This window comes from Emys orbicularis, chromosome 2 (genome assembly GCF_028017835.1).
Source record: "Emys orbicularis isolate rEmyOrb1 chromosome 2, rEmyOrb1.hap1, whole genome shotgun sequence".
Lineage (NCBI taxonomy): Eukaryota > Metazoa > Chordata > Testudines > Emydidae > Emys > Emys orbicularis.
The window spans coordinates 82,949,220-82,959,181 of NC_088684.1; positions in this window are offsets into that span (position 1 = coordinate 82,949,220).

A 9,962-nucleotide genomic window follows, 5' to 3' on the forward strand; every position below is an offset into this window, starting at 1 on the left:
AAGGCTATATACCATATGACCAGGGATTATAGATAACATTAAAGGATATACTGGGAGGTGAGAGGGACGCAGGTTGGTGACCAGACATTCACAGCCAGATTTTTAAAAAACCCACAACCAGGGCCAGATTTTCAGTTAGACTATTTTGGTGCAGGTTTTCCATAGAGTGTCCTCTGTGTAACGAGTCTGATTGAAATGTCCACACTTAGTGACTTTGCTTTCAGTAAATTTGATATTAGTCCTCTACTTCACTTTAGAACTGCATGAATGACACTCACACTGCATATGACCCATGAACATGGGAAACAATAAATATTATGGACCAGATCCTCAGCTGCTATAGATTGGCAAAGCTACCCTGAAGTCAATAGATCTAAACACCAAAATATCTAGCTTTCCACATGGAAGAGTTAACAGGAAAGACTGTTAAAAAATAATATTCCATGACGTCAGTTATGTTTATGACATGCCCTTTAGTTACCCCTACCAGTATCAGTGTGTGCACTTTAGTACAACAAAATAGTGCACACATCAAAGCAAATAATGACTTCATTAATTAGCCAATAAATGTGCTATCAGAGAACTTAAGCAGCTTTTTCTCTTACAGTTCACCTTACATAAAAAAAAAATACTGTGTGCTGTCTCAGTTCTTCTGGTGAATTTTTGGAACAATACATATTCTTCCACCTGCATTCTTTTAATCATCTGTTAACTATTTATTAATAGAAACATGTCCTTTCCCTCAGTTGTTGTATTAAGAGAAGCAGACTATACATGTACAGAAATATAAATCCAAACATATCACTACTCAGCCAATGAATCCCTCCCCACTTTTGTTTCATAAGGAGGATTGAGGAGGACTTCTCCACTTCTTTCTTGAGAAACTCCAAGACCATCAAGAAGCAATTTAGATGTTCATATAACAGTTGCTATTCAGGAGAAGGAGGGCGGCACCGAGGAAGAAAAAAGACCTTGAGAGACGCCAGCCCAGATTCTCCCCAATGCTGTAGCTACCTGGTGCCAAGCTGCCTGCTGATACTGGACTTACATTTGGTATAGTTGGCCACAGAAGGATCACCCCAATGTAATAAATACATACATACATAATAATAACTAGCTCTTATGTAGTACTTTTCATCAGAATGTAGGAGGATCCTCCGGCACTGAAGAGGAGAGCTGCTCCTACACACCTTCTCACTGAGAGAGTGTGAGACTAGAGGAAAGGTGGCATGGCTAGGGATTTTGTGCACTCTGGCAATCCATGGCTTCATATTAGCCTTTTGGGGCTTTGAAAGGCAGCACAAGTTAAAGCAGACCTCAGGCTGCCCTAACTTATGCTGGGGACTGATGTCGCACAGCATCAGCTCAGGATTGGGAAAGCACAAAGGTGTCTTTAAAGGGCTTTGCTTTATTCTCAGCTATAGCTGAGAAGCTGGGCCACAGTGGCTGCAATGATTACATACTTTTGGACTGATGCTGCTATCAGTTACACCACAGGCATCTCCACTGAGGTCGTTGGAGTTACACCTAAACAGACCTGGGGCAATCAGATCAGAATTAGGCCCATTACATCTTTCTTGGATTTTTTAAAAAGTACATGATTGCGCTTCCTGAATTCTGTAGTTCATTGTTCATCCTGAGCTAGACTGTGCCTGTTAGACACAGCCCAGCACTTGGGACAGGGCTCTCAGCGGGTAGTATTGCCAATCCCACGCATTCAAATATCATGAGTCAAACCCTCCATCCCAAGTCACGAGATCAATTTAAAACATTTTTTAAAATAATAAATGCTGGGGTTTTGTTCTAATGAAAGCCTCCTTTCTGCCATGGCCAAAAGGTCTTCTTCCCAGCCCCATCTTAGGATGTAGCTATGCTCAGCTGCTCAGAAGTTGTTCTTCACATGCCTATCTGAGTGGGCCAATTTATCCCAGGCAACAAGCACCCTCTTGGGATAGACTAGGATGGAGGGAGAACAATAAGGGGAGAGAGGAGAAGAGGCATGGGGAAGACTTTTTTTAAAACAAACCTTTTCAACCATAGATAATGTTGGAGGGAAACTAGATGAAGGAGGGCCTCTTACCAGCTCCATTTAGAAAGGAGGGAAAGAACAAAAGATCAAGGCCCAAAGGAGGCTGTAAAGACAGCATAACTGATTACCTAGGGATTTCCCCACACACAGGGAAATCCCAGAGTAGTGTAGAGTTGGCATAACCAGTCCTCCACCACCCCCAATCAGAACCTCAGTATAGGGGTTATGGGCAAAGAGGGTGTGGCCAGAATGCCTCTGCACTCCAGGGAGCCATGGCTGCCAGAAAAAGCAGGGCACAACTTAGAGCAGTGTCAGGGGAGGGGACATAAAGTGTAGCTCAGCCAAACCCTCAGATCTGGCCCCAAATGTCTTTTCACTTTGCTCTTGCCTAGTTTTTACCTTACTTTTACAAATTCTGTAAGGTGTTCAGCCAACACGAGAGAGAGAGAGAGAGAGAGAGAGAGAGAGAGAGAGAGTTGCTATTTTAAAACACATAGAAGACAACCAGATGATAGCAAAGAACCGTACTTATGCATGTCTTTAAAGTTAGGCACATGCTTAAGTACTTTGCGGAATTGGCGTCTGATAGAGGTACATAGTACAGTGGGTTTATATATACACAAGGACATCAGTTTTATCTATAATCCAAAAGGTATCATTTCTACCTCTTCCCAAAGGTTCAGTGCTAACTCAGATAAAAGAGTGCCACCTACTGAATCACCATAACTATTTCCTTAAGTACATAGGGTTTCCTTTTTTTCCCATCCAACTGCTGACAAGGCTAAAAGATGCTTAACTCATGAGATCTGATGAACTCATAGGCCAAAGTGGTATTGCTACATTCCACATATTCCTTTACCTTATCTTCTTCCCACAAAATGAAAATCCCCCAGCTGTATACAACCAATTTGCTGAAGAGCTACATTTTAAATAAATAATAATTCTTTGCACTTCTGTATCCTCTTTCATCTGTGGGTCTCAAAGCATTTCACAATTAAGGGCTCAATTTTGTCTTTTAGGCACAATCTGTGTTGGGGGCAACATGGAGCCATAATTCTCACAGGGGCGTAAAATGTACCAGGATGTAGACAGAATGCTCTATAAGTGCCACAACAATAAAGTGACCAGGAAACTATATTTTCCATGGTGGCAAAACTCTCTTTTCTTTAGAGCTGGTTGAATTTTTTTCAGTCAATATGTATTTGATGAAATACATGACTCTTTTCTGGAAATGAACATTTCTGTTTTTTTCCAAAATGTCTGGGGGTGTTTTCAGCAAAAAACACAAATTGAAAACTAGGAAATTTCCACTGCTTATTTATTTTGTCATTTTTTCATGGCTGACACTTACTTGTCTGACAATAATACATTTTCTGACCAGCTCTACTTTCCTTTCCTGCTGCTTCATTGAGCTGCTTTAGGTCATCACAATACAGATATACCCATTTTTTCCATTCTGTTAGTCCACTAATGTATTCTGTTGTTTGAACACCATCCTCCCCTGTTCTTCCTTCACACTAGGAAGAAGCAGGATTAGCATCCTCAGGAGGTGCTGAGTATATACGCTACATTTCCTTTTCCAGTAGAACTACGTTGGTTCTCCTTTAAGTTGGCCGTTTTTGCTGAAGAATGTCCAAACTTCCTCTGTGCATTTCATGAGGCTTATCCCAGTGAGTATGGTTTGGTCTAGGCAGCTACTTGAGGTGATCTCATCAATTCCAAAGGTGTCAAACATATAACTTCTTGCTCTTGTAGCTAGTGCAGTCTTTAAATTGACCCATCTTATTTCTTCTGGTGAGTTATTGAGCACTACCCTAGCCTACCATCATTTAGGGCTAGGGTTCATCTCCTTAAAAGTCTCTATATAAATCAGAGTTCACCTCTTCTGCTAACTCACCGGGAGTTTTGCTCTTGGCTACAGTGGGAGCAGCAGCGGTCCCAATATCATTTGGATAACGAAAGACCCTATTGTAAAATTGCATAAATGGAAAAGGCAATGTAAAAATTTCTCTGAATTTCCTGAACTTTGTGTGAGTAAAATCACCAGACTTAACCTTGTGTCAGCATAGCTTTGCCTGCCAATAACAAGTAATAAATGATAAGTGCACAATGCTCGGTCCATCATTTTAGTTGCTTTGAATAGGAAAAGCATTTCCTAAATAAATGTTCTACTGCATTGTTTTGCACACAATGGGGCAAAATACGAATATCTTTCAGCTTCATTTTTAAAATGTTTACATTGGTTTGTCCCAGAAATGCTAATCCTTTGTTTATATAATGTGTGGGTTCTTAATATGATGTGTTTGACCCTGTCATGCAGCCTTACACTAGCAATCTTCTCTCGTGTGTGTTTCCACTGAAGTCAATGCAACTACCTGCATGAGAAAGAACTACTCGCAGGAGTAGGGACTGATGGATCAGGACTGATTTATATTACCACAGTGGTCATATCAGCTACAGTACAGAAGATGTGAGCATCCATGGACTTCCTCGTTGCCTTAATCAGCTATACAGAAATAATAATATAGCGATGTCTTGTTTACAGTGGGAGCTGGGTGGGAGCTGCCCTCTAAGTTTCTTCCCTTTTGGCGAAAACTGATCACTAAGGGCTTAGAAAGACAAGATGTTTTTCCTGAATTTCATGCTTATACAAAGCTTTCATTTAGTCCTGTGAATTTCTTGTGATGATTAATTTGAAACCATTAGTGCTTATCACCATTCTGAGGAGAGCACAGGGTTGAGTAATAGGGCTGAAGCTATAATTTTAAAGACACCACTGGCCTGATTCCATCTAACACTTGGTTATGCTTAACATTCCTTTGAAAGAAGCCACATTTTAAAGTTTTTAATAAGTTATCAAAAGTACAATTTGTGCAAACCGTTCTGTCTGTAGGTGGAGTGCGATCTGAAAACTTGAAGGAATCAATGAATAATCAACCTGCAGTAAGTGATACTTTAAAGCTTCAAGGAGACAAAAGAGTAAACTTTATTTCCGGAACTCCATGGTCGAAGTCCTCAACTTGACCTGAAAAAACACAACTTTAGCAAATCAAAGCATATGGAAATTATAGAATGGCATTTCATTTATAAGATGTAAAAATGGCTCTCTAGGGGGCCACATATCAGGCTACATGAAATATTTCCTTATTCTACCTGTTAAAAACAAAAATTAATTGTAAAATATTTCACTTATTCAGTAAGAAAAACAGAGCATAACTGTTTTCGTCCACAGTCTATGGAAGACGCTAAGGTCAGTTCTAGCCACCTTCTGGTCTTGGTATATATTCCTACAACCCTTCTTGACATGAATAATCCTTAATCAAGGCTCATTTATTTCAATAGTATTACTCACATGTAAAGGGTTACAGAAATAAACCCTTGCTTTGTAATTCTACTATTTAATGTACATAAACCCTTATTTTATATAAAGTCACAAATTGGCAAGGTGGCAGCTGCATTTACCGGCTTAACAAAGATTTGGTCATTGAAAATCTACAACTTAAAGACCAGACTACAAAGCTTCAACTCAAATGTTATCTCCATCTTAACATATTTGTGTGAGAATGGAAATCTACCAATGGTACAGACGTATGCCTAAATGCCTTTGAAACCAAATACCTCAGAACACTAGGTATTAAATTGAATGAATGTATAATAAATGCCAAGATTCGCCAGAGAGTTCAACAACTTCTTATCTCTAACCTTTTACAGAAAAGAAGCTGGAAACATCTGGGATGTGTGTTAAGAATGAAGCCAGAGCAGGCATGCCATTGGGCAGCTGGAGGAACACGCAAAAGAGGCTGACCAAAAATTCCCTCCATCAAACACTACTCAGAGAGGGACTTAACACAGAGGACATGCAAAAAGTGGCCGAGGGCAGACAGAGATGGTGGAGCCTTGTTTGAACCCTAAACAAGGTTGGTGGAGTAGAAAAGAATTAGATTCAGAAACCTTTATTTAAGGAATTAATCATGCTCCTCTTTAAGTAAAATGGAACAAATACAGACACTGAAAAAGGAGCAGAGAAGAGGGAAAGCAGAAAAGTCTAATAAAAATTCTCTCTCTCTCTCTGGGATAGATTCTCCATCCTGATCACATGGGGCCAGCGGACACAGAGAGCCACTTTCAGCTCCCTGACCCTCAGCCGTCCAGCCCCAGTTCAAGAGGAAGCTGCACTGGAGCAGCTTTTAATTTACACCACTGGCATATTGTCAGGCAAGGATGAGGTGTAGCAGAGCTTTTTGCTGCCAAGCCCCTTCCTTCCCTGCCCCCACCTTGTCTCCGGAACACTCCCAGCACACCCCTTCCCAACCCTAATGACAGGGCTAGTGCAGGGCACTGGTGCAAGAAGTGGCAGAGCCTCCTCTGCCAGGTTTGTGCCAATAGAGAGGTCCCCTACACAGTGGGAATTCTCTGCTGGTTCTCTCTGGCTGGGGTAAGGCCATTTTGTACTGCTTATGGACCAGAGCATAGGGCACCCTCTCCCATTGATGTCAATGCTGCAGGACTGGGCCCTAAGTAAACAGGAAAGCAGGGGTCAAATTGTGCTTGCTTTTGTGGGGCATACCATTGACTATAACAAGATTACTCCTATGAACAAAGCAAGCAGGATGTGGCCCTGCCTCTGGATTTTGACACCCTAGCACAGCCTACCCATTCTGAAGATTTCTGTTTTCAGAATCACCAGAGCTCCCAGTTGCTCCATATTCCTCTGGTCATTTTCCCAGCTTGCTCTTATAGGCACCTTTCATCCAGTAACATCCACATGCCTAACAGGCATTAATTAAGCCTCACAGCACTGCCCTGGACAAGTGAGGGATGCAGATGTATTTGTTCACACACCACGGAAATACATGCAACACAGGAACTGTTTAACAGTACATAGCAACAGTTCACACCCATTTTTGAGAGGAAGCAGGACATTTTAGATAGGCAAACCCTGAAGTTCGGCCAGGACACTAGGCCAACCAGTATTTTTAATAATCACCAGAATTCAGGACCTCAGTTTTAGGTCCCATTTGAGAGATTCATAGAGTTTAAAGGCCACAAGGGACCATTAGCTCTAGTCTGACCTCTGGTATATCACAGCCATTAAATTTCACCTAGTTACCCATGGATTGAGCCTAATAACTGGTGTTTGACTGAAGCATGATTTTGTTTGGCTAAAGCAGATCTTCCAGAAAGGCGTCCAGTTTTGATCTGAACACTTCAAAAGAGGGAGAATCCATGACTCCCCTTTGTAGTTTGTTCCAATGATTAATTGCCCTCATTAATTTGTGCCTTATTTCTAATTTCAATTTGTCTGGCTTCAGCTTCCAGCCATTTGTTCTTATTAATCCTTTCTCTGCTAGATTAAGCAGCCCTTTAATACCCAGTATTTTCTCCCTGTGAAGGTGCTTACACACTATAATCAAGTCACTGCTCAGTTTTCTTTTTGCTAAGCTAAAGAGATTGAGCTCTCTCTCACTATACGGCATTTTCCCTTAAATCATTTTTGTAGTTCTATTCCCTCCCCAATTTTTCAGCTGCCTTTTTCAAATATGAACACCAGAACTGGATTCCAGTATCTGTCTCACCAATGTTGTATATAGAGGTAAACCCACCTTCTTACTGTGTTTATACAGCCAAGGATTGCATTAGCCCTTTTTGCCACAGCATCGTACTTGCAGTTCATGCTCAGTTGCTTGTCCACTATGATTCCTAGACCCTTTTCAGAGTTGCTGCTTTCCAGGATACAGTCCCCAACTCCATATTACCACACACTTAGAGCTTTTCAGTTGTCACGATGTGTCTTTAACAGGGCCGGCTCTAGGCACCAGCAAAACAAGCTGGTGCTTGGGGCGGCACATTTTTAGGGGTGGCATGGCCGGTGCCAGAATGCCGCCCCTGCCTCCCCTAAAAATGTGCCCCGGCCGCCCTAGCTCACCTCCGCTGCTGCTGCCGCTCGCGCGCCAGCTGATTCGCACGCCGCTACTCGCCCTCCCTCCCAGGCTCTCAAACCTGGGAGGGAGGGGGAGCAGCGGCGCACGAATCAGCTGTTTCGCGCGCCGCGGCCGCTCGGGATCTCTCCCTCCCTCCCAGGTTTGAGAGCCTGGGAGGGAGGGGGAGCAGCGGCGCGCAAATCAGCTGTTTCGCGCGCCGTGGCCACTCGGGATCTCCCCCTCCCTCCCAGGCTCTCAAACCTGGGAGGGAGGGGGAGACTCCGAGTGGCCGTGGCGCGCGCGCCGCTTCTCCCCTTCCCTCCCTCCTTCCTAGGCTTGAGAGCCTGGGGGGAGGAGGCAGGGCTGGGGATTTGGGGAAGGGGCGGAGTTGAGGTGGGGCCAGGGGTGGGGTAAGAAAAAAACGGGGGGGGGGCGGTCAAAATTGTTTTTGCTTGGGGCGGCAAAAATCCTAGAGCCGGCCCTGGTCTTTAAGGAAGGTCAATCAGCCATACTATGATAATTTACATTTATATTGTACCTTTAACCTTCACTGATTCCAAAGCACTTTATACTTACCAACTTCTTATCAAACTGTCTGTACTGGGCTATCTTGATTATCACATCAAAAGTTTTTTCTCTTACTTAATTAGCCTCTCAGAGTTAGTAAGACAACTCCCACCTTTTCATGCCCTCTGTATGTGTATATATATATATCTCCTCAATATATGTTCCATTCTATGCATCCGAAGAAGTGGGCTGTAGCCCACGAAAGCTTATGCTCAAATAAATGTGTTAGTCTCTAAGGTGCCACAAGTACTCCTGTTCTTTTTACGGATACAGACTAACACGGCTGCTACAGTGGAGTTATGTCAATTCACGCCAAATGAAAGTCTGGGCCAGCAGCTGAGACTTATCCAAGATCGTACAGCTTATTGATAGCGGAGCTACGACTACCATTCAGGAGCTCCTGCTTCCCTGTCCCACACTACTGCTAATATTACTGGAAGTCATATGAAATATTAGCTCTTTCTTTCATCAGCAATTTTTGGGCCCAATCCTGTAGTCTTCATACCCCTGAAACTCCAGGTGATGTCACTAGGATTTTTAGGTGTGCAAGGGAGACTTGGGCCACTTATGGAAAGAATGTCATCACTATCTTGATGGGATATTGAAATATTAAGCAAGAGAGTAATATTAAAAACTTGAGGAGGGGGGCAGGTGTTCAATCTTATCAGGATATCTCCCTGTTTTTATATGCTACTAGGTAATACGGTGATAGGAGCTATAGAAAATTCATATAGTATATACATAAGATACATAGACAGAATGATTAGACAGCTAGATTAAACAGCTAAATATGAAGACATCATTGTGTTCTTCAAACACTGCAGCTGCGTCATACACATTTCTATAGCTTTAAATACTGCTAAATATTTTGTAATATACCAGAGTGAAACAAAGGAGAAGGCTCATTGTACAGAAAAAAACAATACCCTTTTATTTGTAAAGCTCTGATGAAAGAACAACTTTCCAAATGACATCCCATTTAAAAAACAATGTAAACCAATCTAACTATGGGTCAGTCACTATACAGATTGCATCCTAAATCTTAAAGATGCCTCAATATCTTATGGAGTATTTACATATGTATCAGTTAGGTAGTAACGTTTCATTGCAATTTGTATCTTTCCAGCACATACTTATTCAATGGCAAAACACTGGGGATGCGTTTGCTTTTCTGCACAAAACTTATGAGCAAATGGATAAGGGTGTTTTTCCTGAGAGAAGGTTTGTTCTTGAAAACTGTGTTTTAACAACTGGAAATACCGAAAGTGGGATGTTTTTGCTGCAATAAAAAAAAAAGCATAAGGATGCCTAGTTAACTTTTTTCTTTTAAATTATTTACGTACCATTAAGTTAAAATGTTTACATTCATTCATTCATATAAAAACTGTTGTTAAATCTTATGCAAATGATTTAACACTGATTGCTGCAACGCAAATTGCACTTCT